This window comes from Squalius cephalus (genome assembly GCF_949319135.1).
Source record: "Squalius cephalus genome assembly, chromosome: 3".
Taxonomy (NCBI): Eukaryota; Metazoa; Chordata; class Actinopteri; order Cypriniformes; family Leuciscidae; genus Squalius; species Squalius cephalus.
The window spans coordinates 33,034,797-33,060,446 of NC_137124.1; the positions used below are offsets into that span (position 1 = coordinate 33,034,797).

The 25,650-nt window shown below is 37.5% G+C and overlaps 2 protein-coding genes across 2 annotated transcripts in view; one reads left to right on the forward strand and one right to left on the reverse strand.

Moving 5' to 3' along the window:
* LOC307155254 (uncharacterized protein) overlaps nucleotides 1–25,650 on the reverse strand; it is a gene marked incomplete at its 3' end in the record, with an annotated part of 138,139 nt that overhangs the window by 101,650 nt on the left and 10,839 nt on the right. The window lies entirely within an intron of this gene.
* The window catches only part of LOC307155441 (uncharacterized protein), a 39,147-nt gene continuing 29,276 nt past the window's right edge, over nucleotides 15,780–25,650 (forward strand). The window contains exon 1 of the mRNA XM_079866052.1: nucleotides 15,780–15,789. The gene's annotated coding sequence lies outside the window, so the exon portion shown is untranslated. The remainder of the gene's footprint in view (nucleotides 15,790–25,650) is intronic.

A 25,650-nucleotide genomic window follows, 5' to 3' on the forward strand; every position in this document is an offset into this window, starting at 1 on the left:
GTCTGACACACCCACCGCTAGCCTAGCTTAGCACAAAGACTGGAGGTAAACGGCTCCAGCTAGCATACTGCTCCCAATAAGTGACAAAATAACGCCAACATTTTCCTATTTACATGTTGTGATTTGTATAGTCACAGCGTGTACTGACAAATAACAAGGTCACATGAGACACAGCCATCTTCTAACCTAACTTCTGTATTAGCTGGAGCCGTTTACCTCCAGTCTTTGTGCTAAGCTAGGCTAGCGGTGGGTGCGTCAGACAGAGTTACAGCACGCACGGAGATGAAAAGGATATGTATGGACTTATCTAACTCTGGGGGATACGGTGAATAAGCTAAAGTCCCAAAAAGTCGGCGTGTTCCTTTAATATTTTTGTGGAAGCTGACTGTTATATTTCTATTCTTATGAATGACATAAAACTTGTCCATCTTGGTATATACAAACCCAATTTCTAGAAAAGTTGGGATATTTTCTCAAATGCAATAAAATCCACAATCTGTGATTTGTTAATTCTCTTTAACCTTTTTTTTTTAACTGACAAAAGCCCAAAGAAAATTTTCCAATGTTTTCACTGACCAACATAATTGTAGTTTGTAAATATAAACAAATTTTATAAAGATTATAGAATATCCAGATTAAATTGTTTTTTAAACAGTACACAATTAGCAGGTGAATTTGGTAATAGGCGAAGGTATTGTGATTGGGTGAAGGTATTGTGATTGGGTGTAAAAGGAGCTAATCTGTCTTTGCAAGCAAAGATGGGTCATGGCTCACCAAATTTCATGAGAGACTTGTCAAACAATTAAAAAAAAATCACTTTTCTCAATGCAAGATTGCAAAGAATTTATGTCTTTCACCATCTACCATACATAATATGCAGGGAATCCAGAGAAATCCCAGTACATGTAGAGCAAGGCAGGAGACCTCCGTTGAATGTACATGACCTTTGAGCCCTCAGATGGCACCGCATGAGAAACCATCATGTTACAGTTTTTCTCCATTGGTTTGGCTCATTTCTTGAAACAGAAATTATGTTCTCAAAATTCTAAGATCATTTGGCAAAACAGTCTTACAGTTCAGCACAACACTATAGCTCACTTGCAAAAGCTCATATCTCTCCCAAAACTGTTCACTCATGCTTCAAAACTAAATTTGTTTACAATATAAAGAGTCAGTGCCACGAAAATGGCAAAGATCCTTCTCAATTGCTTTGGCTCATTTCTTGAAACAGACCGGACGTTCTCAACACTCTTGGTGCTTTTGCCAAAATAACATGGATGGTTCGGCACAACACCATGGTTCACCTTCAAAAGTTCATACCTCTCCCAAAACAGTTCACTCATGTGTCAAAACTAAATTTCCTTCTCATTTAAACAGTCAGTGCCCCCAAAATGCTTTGTCCCTTTGGCATTGTGTAGGCACTGCAAGTCAAAATGTTTAGATGTTTTGTCACTATGGCAGAGGACCATTGAAATATCCCTCATGTCCACCTTTCAGTCTTAGCCCAGTCCTTCATTGACAATGGTTACTGTACTGTTTTTTGTCTAGCTAACAGAATACAATTGTGTATAAAACTGAAAAAAAGAAATAGGATTTTAGGGTAAGAGTAGCCTCCAAGGTTTGACATCACACATTGCACTCATACTGCCAAGGAAATTGTAACCATTATCATTCACACACATAAAGTAACTTCCATACATCAGAGTAAAAAGAAAATGTGTACAGCATAATATACTGTAATATAAACACACAAACAATAAACAATGAAAATTATATGCAGCCTGCAGTGCTGTAAATAAAGCTGGAGTTTCACAACTAACAGTTCTTCACTGGTCGCTGTCCTCACCCTCCCTCTCCTGGCCACCGTCCTCACCCTCCTATACCATATATATATGGTATTCATGGTATTATGTTCTTGACTAATGTCTGACACGTTTTGGAGCGAACAACCATTAGACTGAGAATCAACAATTAGTTTAGATCAACAAGATCTATTCACTTGGAAATTGTGCTAAATGTAGGCTACCTGTACTTAATCATTTGCAAAGATGTACTGAGACATTGAGACATGTACTTAGACATTTGCAATTTGATGAAATGAATGAGAAATTCAATTCTGTTGTGAACAATTGCCAAGGTGATTTGGAGGTTTGTCCATGTTGTTTTGAGAATGTCATTTCTGTTTCAAGAAATGAGCCAAACCAATGGAGAAAAACTGTAAATACAGCCGCATGTGCTCAGGAGTACTTTGGAAAACCGTTTTCACTTATCACAGACTGACACTGCATCAAGAAAATTCCTCGTTAGTCCAAAAACAGCTTTTATTGAAACCAAGCCCAGAGAAAGACTAGTTTTTGGAATGTGCCTATTTATGACATCTTAAGCCCTATTCGCATGGGTAGGCTAAGTATTACCATGTAACCTCTAGTCATTTGTAATAATTGCGGAGGTTGTCTGTGATCTTAATCCCGTGCGAATCGGCCATGTCTGTAATTTGTAAAGTAAAAATTCCCCCGCAAATGACCTACCATATTTCACCGAACACCAAGGTCCTGTGATAATATTAGTCCCGTGCAAATCGGCATCTCTGTGATTAGGCGGGGTCGTATATAATTTTTTCAAGGTTTTTGTTTCCTGTGCGCTTTATCCATCTTTCGCGAAGAATGGAGGCTGCGTTGGAGTGTTTTGATAGTATTTTGGGTGCTGGGTCATATCGCTATACACCATACAATTATACAATTTGCAGAAAGAGAAAGCTGAAAACCATCAGAAGAGCAAAAACAAAAAGAATGATTAGATGGATATGGATGACATGTATAGCAGCATGCGGTAAGGAACAATCTTCTGTTTATAATATAGCATACAGATAGAGCTATAACGACAAGACATTTCCAAGCAATAGCCCATTGACATCATATCCGGGAGATAAGTCAGTAAATTTGAGTAAAATCACAAGCTTCGCTTATCCTGTCCGAATGCGCCACAGATGTGGGGGGGTAATTTCTATATTAATAATGTGTGCAGACCAGAGTTCACACAGTTCACACGCAAAGAACGAGCTGAAAAACAGCACTTCCGTTCATTACAGCTGAAGATGAGAGCTTTGAGGACATTTGAGCATTTGGTTAACAGAAAAGACATTGTAATTTTCTAACATCCTACAATTTTAGCAGACCCTGGCTTATCCTGAGACCACAGGTTTGTTTTGTTTCCGCATGGTGTTTGATGAGGATGAAAAAGGAAGGGAGGAGATGGCTAGACAGGATTTTAGTTGAATAAGAAATGAATGTATGAAATTTAAATTGTGAATTTTTTTTTTTTTTTTAAATACAATTATATATAAGCTGTGACGTAATTAATCTGGTTTATTTAAAAAAAATTGGCTAGTAGAAGTTCTGAATGGCCAGTAACTTACAAATTTAGTAGCCAAATTGGCCAGTGAGAGAAAACGTTAATTTCAAACCCTGTTTACTATCATTTTAAAGGTTAATTAACAACAGAGCCCAAATTATTAAATTCAGATGCTATTTATTTTTAGATATAATAATCAACACTCAACTTGCATATAAGGCAGGCTTTGCATTAACTTCTAAATCTATTTATAAAGTTGATTTTCTACTCAAATTCATTTTTTTAAATATAATCCTTTACACAGTGGCTGTCATGACCTGTTTTCATGACAAATTTATTTAAACACATTAAATCAAGACATTTACTAACAGGTTAAGTAAATATGAGTAGGCTAATGTAGTGCATATACGAAATGCTTCTCTCTAGAGTTTTCTCTAGCGAACTAACCTGCTGCCGACACTGAATGCCTGAGGTAAATGTAATGCTAAGTGAGATATTATTCTCAAACTGTTTTATTGATATCTTTCCGCAGTTGAAACACTGGTTGAGAGATCTAAACATATCCATCGATCGTCTCTTCTTCTTCTACTACTTCTTCTGCGCTTTTTACTGGTAGCAAACAGCGTTGCATTGCCGCACATGTCCCCTTCTGGATTGGAGTGTGGATCGCCTGTGCCTAACTGTATTCGTCGTGTGACTGCATGCACCAAACCATGACATCCTTACCGAACGGTTCAGGATGAATACATGTACTGTTACACCGCTAATATGTACTGATTATGTGTTCTGTAATGATTCATGTACAGTCAGATGTTCTTTGGCTCAAAATCATTTATTGCTATTTATGTGTCAGTAAATCAAACTAGTCCCTAGTGTTGTCAAGGTACCAAAATTTCAGAATTCGGTACCAATACCTGTGAAAATCCACGGTTCTCGGTACCAAAGCTTAATTTAGATTAAATTTACATATATTAAAGTGTATATCACGGTTACAAAGATGGAAACTGTAGTATTAAAAACACTTCACAATAAGATTCTATGTGTTAGATAACATTAGATAAAATGACCTAACAATAAACAATAGTTATATACTGTAGCAATTATTCTCCTTGGGGTTAATTAAAAAATGTCCTAATACATTTTTAAAATTAAAAGTTTTATCTGTTAACATTATTTAATGCACAATGAATGAAGTGAACAAACATGCACAATTAAGTGTTTGTATTAAATAACATTCACAAACATTAATTAATGTTGTAAAAATATATTGTTCACTCAATGTGTTGATGTTAGATAACGCATTAAGTAATGTTAATGAATGGTATATTATTAACGACAAGGGGAGACTCAAGTAATTGTCCTCTTAACCATCAGGAATCAACGGTGAGAAGAAGAAAGGTCCACACGTGACTAAACATTTAATTAAGTTTCGTGAACATTTTATAAAACATGGACCTTTATTAAAATGGCTTATGTCTGCTATAGGCTCATTTTGTAAATGTAAGCAACTAATTTAGACGTGCAAACTGGGTGCCGGTGTGATGAGACGTAGCCTACATGCTCGGCCAGATTCGGCTTGAAGTCGAAACAAAAAAAGCTGTGCAAACCGCCAAGCGCACCCAACGCGCACGACCACCCACACCACAATGACGTCAATTTTACGCAGTTTATTAAAATAGCCCCACATCATCACATAGCCTTCACCATACCTAGAGATTGGCATGGTTTTATTTCAGTTAGCCTAATAGCTGGTTTGATTTGCATTGAGAGATGATCTTATGGAAAGTACTCCATGCCAATCTCTAGGTATGGTGAAGGCTATGTGATGATGTGGGGCTATTTTAATTCCAAAGGCCAAGGGAACTTTATGCATAGTATCCTGGATCCATGAAGTAACTGGCCTTTAAAAATAAAAATCTGCCTGTCTCTATGGGAATTTAACATAGGGGTGTCCAGACTTATGCACCCTGTATTTTAAGGAAGAACATTTATTTATTTACGATACATTATTCATTCACAAAGAAAATTGGTGTCCTTAAAGGTTGGATTTTTCCTAATTTTTTTAATTAAGGCATTAAGTTCAATTTCCAAAAGATGATTTTTTATTCCTCTTTTTAGTCAACTTTAGCATGGGTGTCTAAACTTATGCATAGCACTATATATATATATATATATATATATATTAGGGCTGGGGGAATTGACGCGCTAATCTTTGCGATTAATTTGAGATGTTTAACGCGTTAAAAAAAAATAACGCAATTAACGCAGCACTTTTTTTTGCCTCGTTTTAATGATTTCCTGTTGCGACTGCTATTGAAAAGAACATGAACATGATTGAAAAGGCAGAACATATGCCGTCTCGCCCCTCCGTGTTCGGCGATCATGTTTCATTCTCGCGCAGCTTTCATGAGCGGGTCGTTTCCGCTCCGTGTGTGCGCCGCGATCTCCGTTCTGTGTGTGTGTGTGTGTGTGTGTGTGAGTGTGAGTGTCGGCGCGCTGCGCTCTCTGCTCAATGTTCCTCCGTGTTTGCGCTGCATGTTCTGATCTGTCGTTAACGGCCCAAACGCTCCAATCATGTACCGACCACACACTGGAAGTCCGCTCATATAACGTGAAATTTCTCAGTAGTAGACTTCTGTCTGCTGAGCTGGTATAGCCATGCTGGGCAACAATGGTAAAATTACCTGCTCTGATCACATGCTTTGGTAATAATAGCTTTGTAGGACTATATTTTATTTTGATAATTAGTAAAAAAAAAAAAAAAAAAAAAATTCTGTTAAATTGATTATGTTGATTGATTACTGAAAAATAATAATATATTGATATATTGATGTTTAATATTATTTTAATAGGGCTATTTTTTTCCTGTGTTGTTTAATTTAATTAGGTGATTCTAAGTTTAAATATTGATGATTACAAGCTTGGGGAAAATGCAATTAATTGCAATTAATTACAGCAAATTGTGCAATTAATTAGTTTTTTTTTTTTATCGATTCCCAGCCCTAATATATATATATGAAGAGTTCAGATGCAAAAGCCTCTAAGTGCCATCTGAAATTTACTTCTAGAATGATAACTTTTATCAAGCTTGTATGTTTATGTTCACTTATTTCACTTAAATAGCAATGAAAATTACCTATTAATTGTCATTAAAGTGAAATGATTGAATTTAAATATACAAGCTTGATAAAAATGATCATTCTAGAAGAAAATTTCAGATGGCACTTAGAGGCTTTTGCATCTGAACTCTTCATATATATATATATATATATATATATATATATATATATATATATATATATATATATATATATATATATATATATATTTATTTATTTCTGGCTGTGGAACCTTTTCTACTCCCCTGTATGCATCAGCAAACATGCTGATACAACTTAAAGGTCATGTTCTTTTCACGTTGACAGGGCCTTCTGAAACTTTGACGAGGTGGTCCCTCTGTAGGAGCGCACCGTCTTTCCACATGCTATGAAGGAATTAATCCTATCAAACCTTTGTCAGCTCACTCATGTGCAGTGATTAGAAAACCAAGTAACTGAATGAAAATACTGGACCCACAACTCAACAGCCAAAGCAGAAACACTGTGAATGAAAACAGTATAGACATCGAGAGGAAAGCACGCTGTATAAATTCTGGAAACATTGCGATAACCTCATTAAGAGATCAGGGAACTTGTGGACAGACTCCTTAATCTGACTCATCTCAAATACTCGCAATTTGAAAATCTCTCCACAGCATAAATTAATAGACAATATATCAAACATACCAGCAGCACAGTATTTTAACAGTATTTCAGGAATCTAAATAGAAACATATTATTTGCTTTTTTTTTCATTATATGTAGGGAGGTTGGTTGCTAGATGGTAGCACTGTTGAAAAGATTTTCATGCAAAATTCATACACACACTCCTACCCACAAGACTAACTCTAACCTTCGTAGCAGCAAATGTGAATCTTCATATGTACATTCACATTTCATTATGTACATTGGTGGTTAAAGACATCTAAAATAAACCGACCACGCTTTTAACTCATGAGCCCCAACAATAATGGACTAGTTTAAATATTTTCATGTACCTTTGATTGAGAGAACAGTCAAAAGATATTACTTGGTGTTTTTTGTCATGATGCTGTACATGAAGTTTATGTCATCTTCATATGTGCATGCAGTAAGAGCATATGTACACAAACCTGATAAAATCTGCTCTCTATTCAGATTGGGAATCAATACAAGAAAACAGGATCTACATAGACGTCATCATTGTAGCCATCTGCACCTAATCTTATACTGCATGATAAACAATGGAGAGTTACCCTAATTGAAAGTGAAACGCCTGACCCTTTTCAACCCACCTTGTTTAATTTAAGCTCAGTGATAATCATGAAATGCACTTCCTTTATTAAATTAAATGTGACACTTGTGAGCTTTGCAAAATGCAATGCAGCAGGAAGGGAATTTTAACAGCATTGCCACAATGGCATTCAATGTAATCAGGGTCTTCATGCTATTTTCTTTCAGTCAAACGTGTGCCATCAATATGGTGTAGTCTGTCAGCTCTGCGGTATTCACCTGTTTGTGTACGTGTCTGTACGTTTGTGTATATATGTGTGTGTGAGTGTTGTTAGACAGTTCCTCGCCTCCCTCTTGTTTTAAAAGGCACGTGTAATAGCCAGTAAAGAATGGCCTTAAGAGACTCTGGCATGTTGATGCCTGATGCACAAAGGTCATTGATTCCAGGGCCCTCAGCTTTCTCTTAACAATTCGTCGGGATTTTGGCATTTGGTGAGCACACACAGGACAGCTTCTCGACAAGCCGACCTTGACAGCGAATTGGATAAATAAACCTTCAATTTAGCCTCTCTCCTCCCAGCTCCGTGCAGCCCGGCAGCTCGTCCCACCGGGAGACTTCACCTATCCATATCGCTCAGCCCGCGCCTTCTCTCCCTGAGCCCGGCACGTCTGCTCAGCCTGCCCTCACTCCAGTGACAAACATCGTCTAGCGCACGCACTAACAGCCCTCTCCTGCAGCAGTCAAAGTCAATACAGCTCCCCTCAACAATTTAATGCCAATTCTGTCTTTCGCGCTGTCCGTCCTGGGCTTCGACCACCTCTTCAGCGTTACTTTAAAATGCACGCCCGTGCAAGCTCTCGACAACCCCCTCTCTGCTTTCTCATGAGACGGCAAGGATAGGGGCATCGCTCCATAACGGGTAATGACATGGCATTTAATGATACTGTCCGAAGTGATCCGCGGCCCGCAGACAGGTAATGCACCGGAGGTGTAGAGCAGATAAGCATGGCTGCACTGCTGCGTGCTAGTGGTTCTGGGGCGACGGCAGCAATACTGTACCTCTCACAGGCCCTGTGCAGATACCGGGTGACACATGCATTGCTATTCTCTCCTCAGCCCTGCCATGGACCGTAGTTAAAGGAAAAGAACGCAGTCTGATGGAACCCTTAGCAGAGAGTGTGTATGCATTTTTATGTAAGATGAGATGGAGTCAGAGACATACAGAGAGAGTATACAACAGTGCAGCCTTAATATCCATTTTTATTTTATTTTATAATTTGTTTTATTTCATTTAGTTTCATTTCATTATTTCATTTTATTTTATCATTTAGTTTCAATTGAGTAAAAGCTTGTGGCCAGAAACATTTTTTTAGCATTTTAACAATAAAGACATTTATAATGCTACAAATTATTTATTTTTCTTTTTTTAAATGCTGTTTTTAGCATTGATAATAAGAAATGTTTCTTGAGCAGTAAATCAGCATATTAGAATCAGAAAAACTGTTGAAAATAGTTCTCACAATGTAAAACGTAGCTGGGTTTTTTCTTGTGATGAATCAAAACACGTTGATTCAACTTAGGTTTTAATGCAGCATGAACACTTTTTTTAAGCTGGAGTAATGGCTTTCTAATGGAAAGAAAGAAAGAAAGAAAGAAAGAAAGAAAGAAAGAAAGAAAGAAAGAAAGAAAGAAAGAAAGAAAGAAAGAAAGAAAGAAAGAAAGAAAGAAAGAAAGAAAGAAGAATAATCTAAAAAAAGGATGTATAAATTTCAATATACAAAGGGAATATATTATAATTTACATTCACTCCTTGTCATCTGATTGTTAATTGTAGACTGTTTGCAGAAGGAATGAGGTCACGTGGAAGAGACGAGAAGAGAACTTGATTCATTCTGAAGCTAAAGCCTGTCAGCTGAAAGAGAGGAATGAACAGACAGTGAGATAGAAAGAGAGGCACACAATGCAGAGTGATGGACAAGGGTAAAAAGAGCTGGAGGTTTTGATCATTCGCTCTTGTCATTCTTTAACCATTGCAAGAGAAGAATTGGGAGGGCAAAGAGAGCAGGGGGTAAAGAGAATAAAAAGTACAAAAAAGTACAATTGAAAGAGTGAGATGCAGAACTCTCAATGAGAGTTTGAAAGACAAGAGTACAGGATCAGTCTGACACCTCTCTCTATCCCCACTCTCTCCTTTTCTCTCAATCTCTCTCAGGGGCCTTTAAATGCTTTCTGAAATTACAAACGGAATGGGGGGGAAGAGATGTGGTAGTGTTAATTCTGCAGTTCTACAGTGGCACACTAGTTAATTATTACTCTATTAAGTTACCAAGCTACAGGTTTTAACATTTGTGAGGAACAACTGTGAAAATTTTGCAATTGATCTTGCTACAGTGTCAAGCATAAGTCTTAATTCTGATCTTTATTTACTCACAATTATAGACAACCACAATCTGACGTAACTAATAACACAAACAACTGTACATATTTGGAATTACAAAAACAAAGTGAAAAAGTGTAACTGGAGCACTTAGTGTTCATAAAGCATGTTTTAGTGAAAATGGTTTTAGTGAAAATTAAGTTAACTATTCACATGCAAACTATAATGCATGTGAACTGATCTGAAACATTTCTGGTAACACTTTACTGTTCCATCATTAATGAATAACTACACGGGAACACATGAGTAATGGAATAATAACATTCTAACTACTATTAACTAACAAAAAACTCTGATTAATGAATTAGTAAGCAATAGTACTCAGTGGTAGAATGTGGTAGTTCACTTTTAGCTAATCAATACTATTAATTAACAAGAAACTGATTAATGAATTAAGTAAAAGTGCTCAGTTGAATGCGGCAGTTCACTATTAGCTAATCAATAACTACTATTTTTTTCATACCTCCCAGAGGACTTTTAAGAACTACACACAGGTTAATAATTAATGTGAATAATTCATAATGTATGCAAAGATCATGGTAACCTACTAGTAATGACTCAAGTATTACCAAATCCTTCAGAAGGAATCGCTAATTATTTGGATCAGTATTCTAAAGTGAAAAACCTGATAACTCCCTATGACTAAAGTCATTGTAAGCTTTTGAGGTTTACGTAAGGTTTTGAATAGTGATTGCTTTTGATGGATTTGGTAACACTTGAGTCATAAATAGTGGGTTACCATTCTTCACTTTAGAATACTGATCCAAATAATTAGTAATTCCTTTAGAAGGATGTAGTAACAATTGAGTCATTACTATATAAAACCTTACTAAAACCTCAAAAGCTTAAAATGACTTCAGTAATCAGAGTTTCTTGATAGTTAATAATAGTAATGCTAGGTCACACTTTAGATTAAGGTCCAATACTTATTATTAAATCACTATAACTTTGCCTCAATAAACTCCTAATTACTGGTTATTAATAGTTAGTACGGTAGTTGTTTAGTAAATTGGGTAGGATTGGGAATGTAGAATAAGTTCATGGCAGAACGCATTAATATGTGCTTTATATATATATACACTAATAAACAGCCAATATCCTAGTAATGTGCAACTAGTTAATAGTGAGAATTGGACCCTAAACTAAAGTGTTATCAAATGTTAATATTGCGTTCCTCATTTCATCCTGAGTAGTTCTTAATTAACGACAGGACAGTATTCTAAAGTGACAGCAAATGGATCATTTCTGTTGTTGCTGTTTATGACAAAGCAACTTTAATGGTGATCTGTAAGATTTGATTTCTCAACTGCAACATCTCAGCTGTATAGTGCACAGCTTGCTTTCACATCACTGATGTTGCATCATTTAAATTAGATAGGAATAACAATTACTTGCAGGCTTGTCGATAACTCTTCTGAATAACTAGTTGATTAATTAAGAAAAAAATAGATCCAGATCAGAAAGATCAAATCGAATGAAAACCTTATGGTAACATCTGTGGTTATATATCTTCTTGTGCCACTGTACTATAGTAAACATGTGGTGTGACATTAGGATAATATGATAACATGGTAGTATTACCTTTGATATAGTAATATATGTTGCAGCTAAAAAATTTTTTGCATATTTTGAAATGTAATTTATTCCTGTGATAAAGCTGAATTTTCAGCAACCATTACTCTAGCCTTCAGTGTCGCATGATCCTTCACAAATCATAAAACCATGATTTTTTTTATCTTTGAACAGATATATCTACGCACACAGAACACTCACACAACAAATACACCTGTAGTATAAGTAAAATAATGCTTTTGTAATGTATGTCACCAAATTGTGAACATCATGCTAACTATCATACTGCCTAGTAAATGTTTCTCTACTGCAAACGAATGAACGAAAGTGACTAATTAAAAACGAAATGGATCAAGTAAACATGATGACAGGGTGAATCCTCTCTCTGTGGCCTTAACTGAAGCCTGCTGGCTGGAGAGAGACAAGCTGTTTGTGTGCTGTCTGACAGGAGGAAATGACTGTTATCATAGCAAATGAAATCAAGACAGCACGGGGTCATGCGACGGTCTCGAACCCCCTCCGCACCCCGCTAGTGATATTATGAGGTCTCAGAGCACACACCAGACAGAGTCCTTCTCTTTATTCAAGCTACATTACTATCATACGGCCAGGGAAAGTGGCTGAATCTTATCAGAGCATCAGAAGGATAGATAAAAGTTCACTGACAATGACTGCTTGTGAATTAAGGTAAAAATTGAATGACTTTGGCTAAGACAAATTCTCTGCAAAATGGAGAATAATGCAGACATTGGCATTCACACATATAAACCCTATAAAGCCCACTGTACACTGCATCGTTGAAAAATACATTTCTAAAGCCTCTAAACTATCAACACAATCAAAACTGCTGAAAAACCTGTTGCACACAATCCACAATGCCTTCTGCCCTCTGACTGATAGTTTATACTTTTTAGCAAGTTCAAGGCCTTCAGGTTGTGGTGGTACATGTGTCTTTTTGCTGTGAAAGTAAATGTAAGTAACTTTTATATAGTTAGACTGAAGCAACTTTTAGTTTGCATATATGATACATTGGCTTTTGAGGAACGTTTATGTCTCACTCATCATTGTATTGCATTGCATTATGTGTTACTTTATAGAAAAAGTATTTTCTCATAAAACATACTCCAATAATATTTGTTTACAACACTGAAAGAACAGTGTATATGGGCCATAAAAGCTTGATGTATCATATATGATACAAAACATAAAATGCATATATGCAAACTTGTCTAAAGTTTCAATAAACATTTCTGACTATTATTTCATGTCAAGCTTTACAGGGTTAAAGGAGTGTGTGAGGAAGGTTTAGGCAGGATCTCAGACAGCTCTAATGACACCTTCAGCCATGAAAGCGGAACCTGGCTCTCCCTCTCCCTGACAGTAATAATGACTGGCTTTGCATAAACCTGTGTCACTCGCAGCAAAATACACCAGGCCAACTTCATCATATAATTAAACCCTGCCTACTGTATCTCATAATAAATGCATGTAGTGCTAATAGCTACCTCTCCGCAGCACCTCAGCTTTGATTTAGCCATTGCGTTACTGGAGGTATGTTTTTGTCCTGCCTTTCATTCCTTTCTTCTTTTTTTATTTAATCTCTGATTGAAGTACTACTGCTGTTTGAGTGGATACGTGGGAATTAAGTGGTCTCAAAGAGAGAGAGACGAAATCAAGAGGGAGACTGGCCAGCTGAAAGGTGGATGAATCAATTCATTCTTACTGCCTCAGATTTGTGTGTGTGTGTGTGTGTGTGTGTGTGTGTGTGTGTGTGTGTGTGTGTGTGTGTGTGTGTGTGTGTGTGTGTGTGTGTGTGTGTGTAACAACAGGTGAGTGTCTCTCTGTTGTCTTAAAGGCCCCGAGGGCTGCCTGGGGGCCTGCCTGCAGTGTCTATTCTTACACAGCTCCCAACATCAGGAAGGAGAGCAGACATAGTACACTAGCCTGCAGCAAACACACACACAGACACACACACACACACTAACCTGTTTTTATTAAGCTTTCTTGTGCATATAAACAAGCTCACACCTACCCCTCCTCCCACTTTAATTCACTCAGCTCTTTACGACTTTATAACAATACATAAAAACACAAATATACACCTCCATATTTCCGTCTCGTTCTCGAGTCGCCGCTCTGCCGTTATCTTAGCAGAGGCTGTCCGCACTCTTGATTCTCTGATTTTATTTGCATGGCATGAGTAAATACATCAAGATGGCTTAGTAATGCGTACAGCAAGGCCACAGCCCCACAAATCACCTGCAGCGCTGGCCTACGCCATCACTCACGCGCCCCGCACTTTACAACACAATTACCCGCCGCCTGACACAAATGAGCTGGGCCCAGCAACCTGCAGCAAGCTAATTACAGCCCAGCATGGACCGCCTCCCATTAAAACAATGACAGCCTTTGTGCCACTGCCACCACCAACAAACCGCCACTGCCCACAGAGCTGATGCAGATCTCATCTTCTGATCTTCAATCAGAAATCAGACACATCCTGACCGGTTCGTTTTGCACACGACTGTGTCTTATGCTAATGCACGACAACATGTGTGTGACACTAACACAAAGCATTTCGGGTACGAGTTGGACTGGTGCGGAATTGAAAAGGCTGTCACTGTAATGGCCAATTGCAGCACTGAGATCACACATGATAGTCGACAATGTTGTGACAGAGTTATACTGTGAAATTGAAGTGTAGCATTCAGATTACAGATTACAAAATACAGGTACAGTGATAGAGGCTTGGAATGACATGATGTTGAGTAAATGTAAGAATTTTGTTTTTGTTTTTTTTTGGTGAATTATCCCTTTAAGATCACGACAGAATGGGGTGGTGCAGTTCATTCAGCCCTGAGGGGGCGCTGTGGTGCACTTCATCGTAGTCAGCAGGGCGTAGCTTGGGATGTGCCTGTGAAACTGCTTTTAATTAACATTAATGATGCCATGGGCCTCAGTCACAGGATGATCAACCTCTCATACCACAAGTGTATCACAAGAGTGGCTGACGGTGGGAAAAGTGACAAAAAAAAGAGAGACAACAGCCCCCTTTACCTCCCTCATTGGCGGAATAAAATATGCAATGATAGCGGATATTCCGGACTCCTAATTACCAAATGTTTACAGTGCACCGCCTCTATCTCTACCCTTAGGCCTCTGTTCCCTGAACCTGAGATCTCAACAAAGGAGGTAGAGCAACTGAGGCAGAGAAGAAAAAAAAACATGTCAGGCATTTTACTTTGTTCCATGAGCACAGAGGAGAAAAGCACAGCCGTCCTGGGTGCCCATGATATGTTCTCACAAATCCCTGGGGAGACACTGTTCAGACACACAGAACTGGACCTTTGGCTAACTTGTTCCTAATGTGCATAAACCGAATTAATACAACTGTCTTTGCATATTTAATTACTGTACCATCCTGGCCTTATGTGGATGTTCTGTACTGCCAGTAATGACTTTACACAAAAGAGGAAGCACATCCGAAATTTCCTGTTTATCGCACAAAGCACACAGACCCAGCTTTTAATCTCTCATTTCGAGAGGTTAAAATGAATAAGCTTGTGTCAAACAACTACTACTGTCAGTCTCAAGCCCCACCTGCATGGGTGGCAGAGCTTGTTTTTGTTCTTTCATGTTGAAGCGAGGATCAGGGAGAAAGAAAAGGTCAAATACTTCCACGTATGGGTTTGTGTTTATGTGTCATGCATTTCACTGCCATTTGTTTGTTCTTGGCATCCATGGCTGCCAGAAATAAAAAAAAAGAGTGCCTGAAACGAGACCCATCTAAAGTCTTTAGCGTTTTTAGTGGTAATAAAAAGAGCAAACCCTCTTGAGTTTGAACAGTATAAAAGAAGCAGAAATATTTCGTCTCCCTACCCCCTCTTTTGTCTGCAATGGTGAATTAAAGCCATATTTTATGTCACTGCTGACATATACGTTGTGTCTTAAACAATATGAACTATGTGTTAAGATATAAATTGCTTATACCACTGGATTTCTTATTGTGACACTTCAATCCTGGATTTTTATAGAATTTATTTTTTTTGGTCACATTTTCTCCAGTGCCAGCAAATGTGGCAGCGGATTGTCATAAAACATCCATGATCGGAAAGACAGTGAACCACAGTGCTGTGGCATGCAGTTAACGAACACAGTTGACAACTTTCATACATGTTGGACATTCTTAATTTTGGGGGGTTTGTGTTAGAATCCTTCATAAAATTATATTTTAAAAGCATGTAAGCATATCAATTCAAGAAAAAATGATTGCAACTTACCATTTAAAAAAAAAATAAAGCTGTGATGCAAAGCTGAAATTTCAGCAGTCATTGCTCCAGTCATCAGTGTCACACAATCATACTAATATGTTGATATTGTGATCAAGAAATATTTCATATTATCGATGGTGAAAATGGTTGCATTTTCCAGATTTTCCAGATTCTTTAATCATTAGAAAGTTAAAAAGAACAGCATTTATTCGAAATATAAATCTTTTGTAACATTATAAATGTCTTTACTGTCACTTTTGACCAATTAAGTGCAGTCTTGTTGGGAAAAAAATAAATTATATATGCACCAGCAGTTGGAAATTTTGCTAGTAATATGTTTGTGCCAAAAAATAGCACAAGAATTTTGTCTGGTCCCTCTGTATCATTTAAGTGAGCTTTTATTACGCTTTGGACTGTAAAAGTTTAAGGGTCAGTAATATTTTTTTAAGAAGTTTATATACAGTATATAAAAAATAAATATTATATATATTGATATAAATATATATTTATTAGTTAATATAGTAATTAATATTTTAAAACTTATTTTATATCCGATCTTAGCACCATGTTCTATTGTTTGAGGCACAGGGATTCTATTAGATGTGTGGTCTTTCTGGAGTCCAAGACTGGAGGGTCGGTGTTCTCAGAACACAGCCGTGATACAGCACAGGCAATGCGATTAGTTACGGGTTAAACCTTAACACATGCTGAATCCTGCATGATCACAGATAACCACACACTCAAACGGAGGAAGACTGAGTGTGAGTAGCAGCTCTCTGTCTCTCTGCAATGTGGCCATCAGTAGCTCACAATTGTGGAGGAGGAAAACGACTGCGTGCCATTCCACCGTTAATGTGTCTGACACATAAATCAGAATAACGAACAGCTCACCCTCAACAAACACTTTCTCATTTCTCGCTCACTCGTTCTCTTCTCTGCTTTCTTGCTCACACACTCATACACAACATGTTTCCTCTCGGCCGTGATTGAGAACTTCCTGTCTCCGGCACAGCCTCTCTCTCTCTCTCTCTCTCTCTCTCTCTCTCTCTCTCTCTCTCTCTCTCTCTCTCTCTCTCTCTCTCTCTCTCTCTCTCTCTCTCTCTCTCTCTCTCTCTCTCTCTCTCTCTCTCTCTCTCTCTCTCTCTCTCTCTCTCTCTCTCTCTCTCTCTCTCTCTCTCTCTCTCTCTCTCTCTCTCTCTCTCTGTCCGAAGACACTGCCCCTTTTCTCCTTGGCTCATGAATATTCAAATCCCTGAAACATGATGTCCACATTTACAACATCAAAAACGCAACAGAAGCAGCCTGTTCATTTCCAGTCAGCACCTGATCATAAAGACTGAATCAGTCTCAAATCCCAGAATGCCTCAGTGTCTGCGGCCCCGCTCCTGCTCCACTGGGGCTGTGTCTCATAGCAACCTGGTGTGTTTCCCTTCAAACAGGAACCCGCAGACAGACTGCTGTTGTTTTGCTCTACTCTGTCATTACTTCTCATTGACTAAATGATGGATATAGCAGCCCAGCATGACAGCGGCAGTGATGGGAGCCAAAGCCTTTAGGGTAAGGTGGATTACACCAGGGCTATACACACACACACCATAAGACTCTGAGGGGGACAAGTCTCTAATATTTGACAACGGTTTCACAATAGAAATGTTAATCGACTAACAGTAGTATCAAAGTATTATCACAGTATTTGATGCAAACCACTTCAATTTTTGTCAAATATCTAATATTTTCATGATTCATGTAATTCATAGCTGAATGTGACTGTGACGATGACGACGACGACGACACACATGCATTATATTGCATTGCATATAATGTGTGCTGGTCGACTAGTCTAAAATTAAGAAACCCCTAGAAAACAGTAAAAAAAACAAAAAACAAAAAAACATAGGAACATTGTGTACAATTAGGAAAGGCTACTTAATTTTTTTTTATTCCAATATCCAAATATGATACTAAATACCACAGGGAAAAGGGCTTCTATTTGTGACGTGCTGTCTTTGCATTTGAACATTGCACATTTTAAACAGGACACGCATTAGCTGAATAAATGTTACCAATACAAACATATTTATAGAAAACAGTTGACAATGAATAGACAGGAGTCCAATAATAGCATAACGAATCACTTATTCTAAAAAGAATATCAAGTATAAGTTAGACAAATCCGACATATAACGAGGGCTGTGTTAACAGTAAAACGTCCGTCATTTAATGAATTTTAAAAACACGGATGGATAATACAAAATGCTTTCTGACATTTTGACAGAAAAAAAAACAAGCAAGAACAAAATTTAAACTTAGCCCGTCAATTTTTATTTTACAATTATCTTCTCTCTCTCTCTGTGTGCTTGTGTTTGTGAGAGAGAGCGCAGCACTGATACAATGGTAGCCTACTTTTTAATCCATAAGTAACTAACGCGCTAGTTTTCATACAAAATAAATATGTAACATAATTAGGTACTTTAGTTATTTTTAACACAATAACGTAACACATGAAGGCTATGTTTCTCAACACTGAGAATGAATACATATACGCCTGTTTCTCCAGACTTGCACTTATCAGTTATCCACAAATCACATCATTTTCATAATCACTAAGCCATAGCGATTTCAAATTTATTAAGATTTATTGTTCAGCATTACTTGAGCATTTTATTATTTGCATGGCTGAATGATGTCTTCCTCTTTTCTGAGTGACCATGAATAACGGAGTATTTTAAGATAATCCATGCGATCCGTGTGATCATCGAATCCATAGGATTTAGTTAACTCAATACAATATTTCAACTTTCCACATCGACCCCAGGCCGTTTACCTTCAGGAGTCAGAACTTCTGACTCAGAAGTACCGTGACTACTGTATTGTCCTCGCTTATGAAATCAGTCAGACGGCGGGCCGTGGGAGTGGAAGGGGGATCGATCGGGATTCTTTACTGGTGTCGATTTTCAGTCTCTTTTTAATGATGATAGGCCTTACGCATCTGTCAATCATCCCCGCTTGCTATTTGGGGAATGAACCCAGCGCTATGATTGGTTGAACTCTTCTGTTGCTATTGCTTGATTTGAGGACTGTGCGTGCACAGAGGTGTCACCAGGTTTTTGCGTAGTTTAGAGTGGCAAATCGTACCAGCGTACTTTGAGGTCAAAATGTGTATCTGCTACGCAAAATGCGTACAGGTTGGCAGGTCTGTTATGGGCAAAAATAACAATTGCCCTCATGTTTTGATGCAGGACAACAATTGTGAGTAAATTTTCTTTCATTTTAGCAATGTAATTGTACAAAGTAACATTTATCTTCCACAACAAAGTGCAAGTGAATAGCACATATCTGGCACATGCTGGCTAACCATAGATATATCTATAGACTATGTATGGATACAATATACGTCACACGACTAAACATGCGTCAGAGTTTTTGAACACCTCCATTCTCACAGTCCACACTACAACGCAAAAACGGTGTTTTCAAATGTAATCCTCCTTGGAGAGCGTTTTCAAAAAGCTCAGGACTACAACAAACGTCTCAGTGTAAGGTCAAAATGTAGAGAAAAAGATGCGTTTTAAAAATGATCTGGATTAATGTAGACGTAAACAATGTGAATTTGTGCATTTTTTAAATTAAAAATGGTATTTGCAAACAGTTCAAATGCATTGCTTTACAATAAATTTGAGTTATTTTAATGATGTATTTCTGTTTCTTTATTCCAAACCCCTTTAACTCCTATAATTATTTAATTCCTTTGAACAAAGACCATTACTACCATCCCCCCTAATGTTCAAGACATGGTCACAGCCTTGGATTACGCAGCCCAAGCAAGAGCACTGTAGGCCGATAAATGGGATAGATGCGCATCTGGAGACTGACGGGTGGTGGGTGCGCATGAGGTGAAAGGTGCTGATGAGACTGGCATTTAAATACAAACATATGTTGACACACACACCTTCCCCTCAATGTTAAACAAGACAATGAAGTAGAGGAGTGAAAAAAGGGGTGACGCACTATAGTTTGTTGTGACATCCTCTTCATAAGCCCCCAGTTCTTCTTTCAAACTGTGCCAAACTTTTGAAGAGACACTCTCTCTTTCTCTCTTTTTGTCTATATCTCTCACTCAGTTTATAAATTCCCCCCCTCCCATCACGGAATACACCCACACACACCCCTCCGCACGGCTCCACAGATCTTGGCACATCCCCTTCTTTCTGACAGGCAAATCAAACCAATGTGAGTGATAGAGAGCAGAGCAGTGTGTGTGCGTGTGTATGAGGGATAACAATCAAAAGAATGAGAGAGTACAGGTGTTTGGGTTTACGAGACAAGCACAGTTGCCTGGGTCTTTGACAGCTGTTGATGTTATCACAGACACTTATTGGCTGCGAGTTTGAAAGGCAGCCGGGGGGGTGGGGAGATTGGGCGAGAGACACAGGGAGAGAGTGAGAAAGAGAGTCAGAAACTAGAAGTTGGAAGAGGGGGAGCAACGGGCCTCCCCTTTGAAACCTCCCTGTGCTAGATAACATTTGGCTGAACTTTCCAATGTGAACCTCCTCCTGACATGCAGCAATCTGAGAAAGAGAGACAGAGAGAGAGAGAGTGAGAGGGATGAAGACGAGTAGAAAAAAAAAGTATTGACTGCAGCGTTTCACGTCTATTAGGAGTAGTAGAAGAGGGGGACCGGTCTAGAGGGGTCGTGGGGGAACGTCTCACCAAGCTGACAGGCGTCACGTTAATCAGGAGGAAATGCGTCCGCTTGAGTCCTACCACACACTTAACCAGAGGTCGCTGCACAAAACAATGAACGGAACAAAAAACACAAGAGTAAAGCAGTCAAACTAGAGTGGCCATTAGCTGCAATCTGACCAGCTTCATATAAAGCCTCCCTGTTCCTTTTTTCCATCACTTTGACATGCAATCAGACCAAAACAAAACAGACGTAATGTGCAGCGATGGAAAGGATGTGCAACGGCCTCATGTGACAGTTCAAGGCCTTTCATTCTGCAGCAGTGGGCCTCCCAGCATTTACAGTTACAACTGAAAATTCTCACATGAGCAGATTGTCGCATTAGAACTTTAAAAACATATCAACGATCAATGAATTGAGCATAATTTATGATAATAAGAGTAAGAATATGATCCTTTAACTCAATTTTGTTGATACCCAAATACTTGAACCCTGCTTCTCTAGGGAGCAACTGTCCTGCAGAGTTTAACCCTAATCAAACACACCTGAAGCAGCTAATCAAGCTCTTAAGGATCACTTGAAAGTACACATGCAGGTGTGCGAAAGCAGGATGGAAATTAACTTTGCAGGACAGAGGGTCCCCAGCAAACCAACATATTAGAATGATGCTGTGTTCAAGCCATGGTTTAATTACCGTAACGATTCTGAACTGTACAAAACCTTCATGTGCTTGTAGAACTTGTAATTACAACATGTAAACTAATTTTTTTCTAGAGAGATACAACTTGTACCACCTGACCACTGCAGATTTCAGGTGTGTTCGACTAGAAGCGTCATTGTGCACATTGATTAGTAATATGACAAAGCACCACAAGAGCGTTTCAAAAGCATACAGAGCTTTATTTACGGTAATTACGACATGGCATGAACGCAGCATGATTTCTGAAGTTATGATGCTGAAAATTCAGCTTTGCCATCACAGGAAAAAAGGACATTTTAAAAAATATTAAAATAGAAAATAATTATTTTAAATTGTAATAATATTTCACAATATTACCCTTTTTACTGTATTTTTGATTAATTAAATATTGCTTTGGTGAACATAAGAAATATATATATATATATATATATATATATATATATATATATATATATATATATATATATATATATATATATATATATATATTAGGGCTGGTCCGAATACCATTTTTTGAGCTTCGAAGCTTCGATAGGAATTAACATCGAATATTCGAAGCTTCGGAGGGAGGGGGCTGAACATATTCTTCTCTCTAATAAAGGCAGGAATCTCTATGCGTCTGTCTGTTTGCATTTAGATTATTTATCTTGCATTTAGAACCGTTCATCCAATCAACTTCACGAGTGCAGTGTCACATTTGGTGCAATATAGACACGCGAGACGTGACACGTTCAGAATTAATAAACTTTTAATACAGAACAGCGCGAGCGGGAAGCGCGCGCGCGCCTCACGCGCAGGGCTCCGAGAACGGACACTGCACTAGTGATACAAAACACAGCCTAATATTTTTCTGAGTAACAAATAACTCTCAAATCAGAAATCAGCAGCACAGTAATTACTGACACAGTAAAGGGTAGGCTAATATATTGTTTCTATTCTATTTCCACAATGTCAAAGCAACGCAGCTTATAGCCTACAAGCTCAGGCATGCACTTCTGCCCATACAAACTCCGCTGTTCTGCGCTCTAAAATAAGAGTATTGTATTTCGCCCAAAAATGCTAAAAAAATAACCGTGTGAGAGCGTGTTTTAGGCTATATCATGTTATAGCCAGATATGACGACGCTTACAGCACGCGTCACCGCAGATCAGCATCTATTCATCAAGCCAACGTGCAAACTATCGCAAATCAAAGTGAAAGTGGGTCGCAGATGCTTTAACACACAATCAACTTCATTAAAAGTAAAGAACCGAAATGATCTTACCAGGGCTGTTGCCGCTCTCTTATTGCGGTCTTTGATTTAGAAATTTTAGCTGACGATCAGTAAAATGCAGCTTATCTGTTGCTAGTGACGTGCACTCCATTACATCTGCCTATAGCGCGGGATTTGAAGTTCGGATTCATATCCGTTTTGTAAAAACACATTTATGTGTTCATTGTTCATATTGATAAATCAGAGAGAACTATCCGATCTGAGAAAACGCATGACAGCCCCATTCAAGCGCGAATGGGAACCGTTTCTAGGGGGATGCCAGGTGTAAAAAAAAAATATAATAATAATTAAAACGAATATTCGAATGTCAAATTTGAAAATCGAATACCAACCCACCGAACGAATACTCGAATACTCGAATATTCTGGTACAGCCCTAATATATATATATTAGGGCTGTCAAACGATTAATCGCGATTAATCGCATCCAAAATAAAAGTTTGTGTTTACATAATATATGTGTGTGTATGGAGTATAATTATTTTCTATATATAAATACACACACATGCATATATATTTAAGAAAAATGTGTTATTTATATATAAAATATTTATATATAATATAAATTATATATAATATAAATATATATACACAGTATATACATGCAAATATTTCTTAAATATATACATGCATGTGTGTGTATTTATATATAGAAAATAATTATACACCATACACACACATATATTATGTAAACACAAACTTTTATTTTGGATGCGATTAATCGCGATTAATCGTTTGACAGCCCTAATATATATATATATATATATATATATATATATATATATATATATATATATATATATATACACACACACACACATATACACTTTTTTCTTATTCTTTTTTATCTTACCAACCCCACACGTTTGAACAGTAGTGTCTTAGAAATGTCTTGCTTTGCCTGTATGCATAAAAACATAATAGAAGGAAAGATTCTCTGAACAGCCTCTTTGCAAAAACTTCCTCACAAAACAATCCTCACTGAAGCTGTTCTGGTCGAACTGAAACAATCACAGACCTTGTTAAAATAAACATCAGATACTCTTTCCCTATGCAATCAAATGTTCAAAATTTCAGGGTAAAATATGAAAAGTTTAACAAATATTCCAATTAAAAGATCAACCATTAATCTGAATATGAATATATGAATCTACAAGCTATCAGAAAGTGCACAATGTTTAGTGGAATTTCTCATATTTTACTCTATTGTCGGTTTCCATTGAGGGTATTTTACTGGAGAATAAGTTATTTCTAAAAGTTATAATATGCTTTCATAATACAACAAACGCTTATCTAAGATCAAGAAAAAAATTGCTTCCTAAAGATATGTCCCCTTTTCATGCACATATTTAAATGATTTCTACTGAGCCTGATCCTGATCCCTCTCATTCCTCAAGCAACAGAGAACTCAAAGAAACCAAAATACAAGCCAGCCAAAAGTAGGCAGTGAGACCACAGGATTTCCCTCTTAAACTATTTTCCCTTTCAGTTTGAGACAAAACATAGATCTTGGCTGCGATTCGACAAAACTGCAAAGGATGGCATGTTACACATAATCTTTTTTTTCCTATTCCACTCCTTTTTGTTTTACCCTTTTTCTTTTATTCAGGTTATGTTAATTCACTGTGTAAGTGTTCTCAATGGATAATCTGTATGGTAATGGGTCATACTCATCCAACACCACGTATAAAAATGTCAAACTCCGCAGGAGTTAAAAAAAAAAAAAAAAGTGTGAGAAAATGAGTCCCCGTCTTACTCTTGCTCTATTTTCTTCCACAAAATATTAATTTCCACCTCAGATGCTAGTGATTGATACTCAGCATGGTGAACTAATAGCTGAAATTATATTTGGTAATAATTCATGTTCGGCGGTCTCCTGTGAGCTCTGTGTGGCCCCCCTGTCTAATTCAGCTTTAGGAAGCCAATATGAATTTCATGTTTAACCAAGTTCTACTTGATTTCTACAGGGAGCACTCTCCTACCATACACTTTTGCTCTGTACAAATTCATATTCTAAGGCCTTTTAAGGTTTCCATGTCATTTGTCATAATGACATAAATGATTCATAAACCGTGCACCTCATCTCAGCTTGTTCGTTCATTAGCGCTCTGCTTCTCGTAACATCCACGTATTCGGGCCTTACACGCATTTTATTGTTTGTATCTGTGTGTGTTTACGTGGCACTTTTTTACATATGCATATTTTAAATGAGCGACATATCAAAGCTCCACCAAGGGAAGGAGAATAGGAAGTGGTCATTAAGGAAAAGAGCAATACATGTTTCTCACTTTTCTCTCTCCTAATACAACAGATGACAAATTGCGTCCCCCAGGTTGCTCTTGTTATTCCACAATTACAGCAGGTACGAGTGTAAGGGGTGTGTTCCCCCACAGGCTTTTTTAATGCCGCTGAACAAATGATGACAGACTGAAGATGGACAGGATACATAAAAAAAAAAAAACTTACAACATGCACTACCACTCAAAAGTTTGGGGTTGCTAAGATTTCTTAATGTTTTTTAAAGTATCTTATGTTCACATAGGCTGCATTTATTTGATCAAAATTACAATGAAAACAGTAAAATTGTGATATATTATTACAATTTAAAATATCTGAATTCTATTTTATTATATATATACAGTGCTATGCATAAGTTTAGACACCCATGCTAAAGTTGACTAAAAAGAGGAATAAAAAATCATCTTTTGGAAACTGAACTTAATGCCTTAATTTAAAAAATTAGGAAAAATCCAACCTTTAAGGACACCAATTTCCTTTGTGAATGAATAATGTATCGTAAATAAATAAATGTTCTTCCTTAAAATACAGGGTGCATAAGTTTGGACACCCCTATGTTAAATTCCCATAGAGACAGGCAGATTTTTATTTTTAAGTTTTTTTATTTATTTATTTTTTAGGATACTATGCATCCTGATAAAGTTCCCTTGGCCTTTGGAATTAAAATAGCCCCACATCATCACATAGCCTTCACCATACCTAGAGATTGGCATGGTTTTATTTCAGTTAGCCTAATAGCTAGTTTGATTTGCAT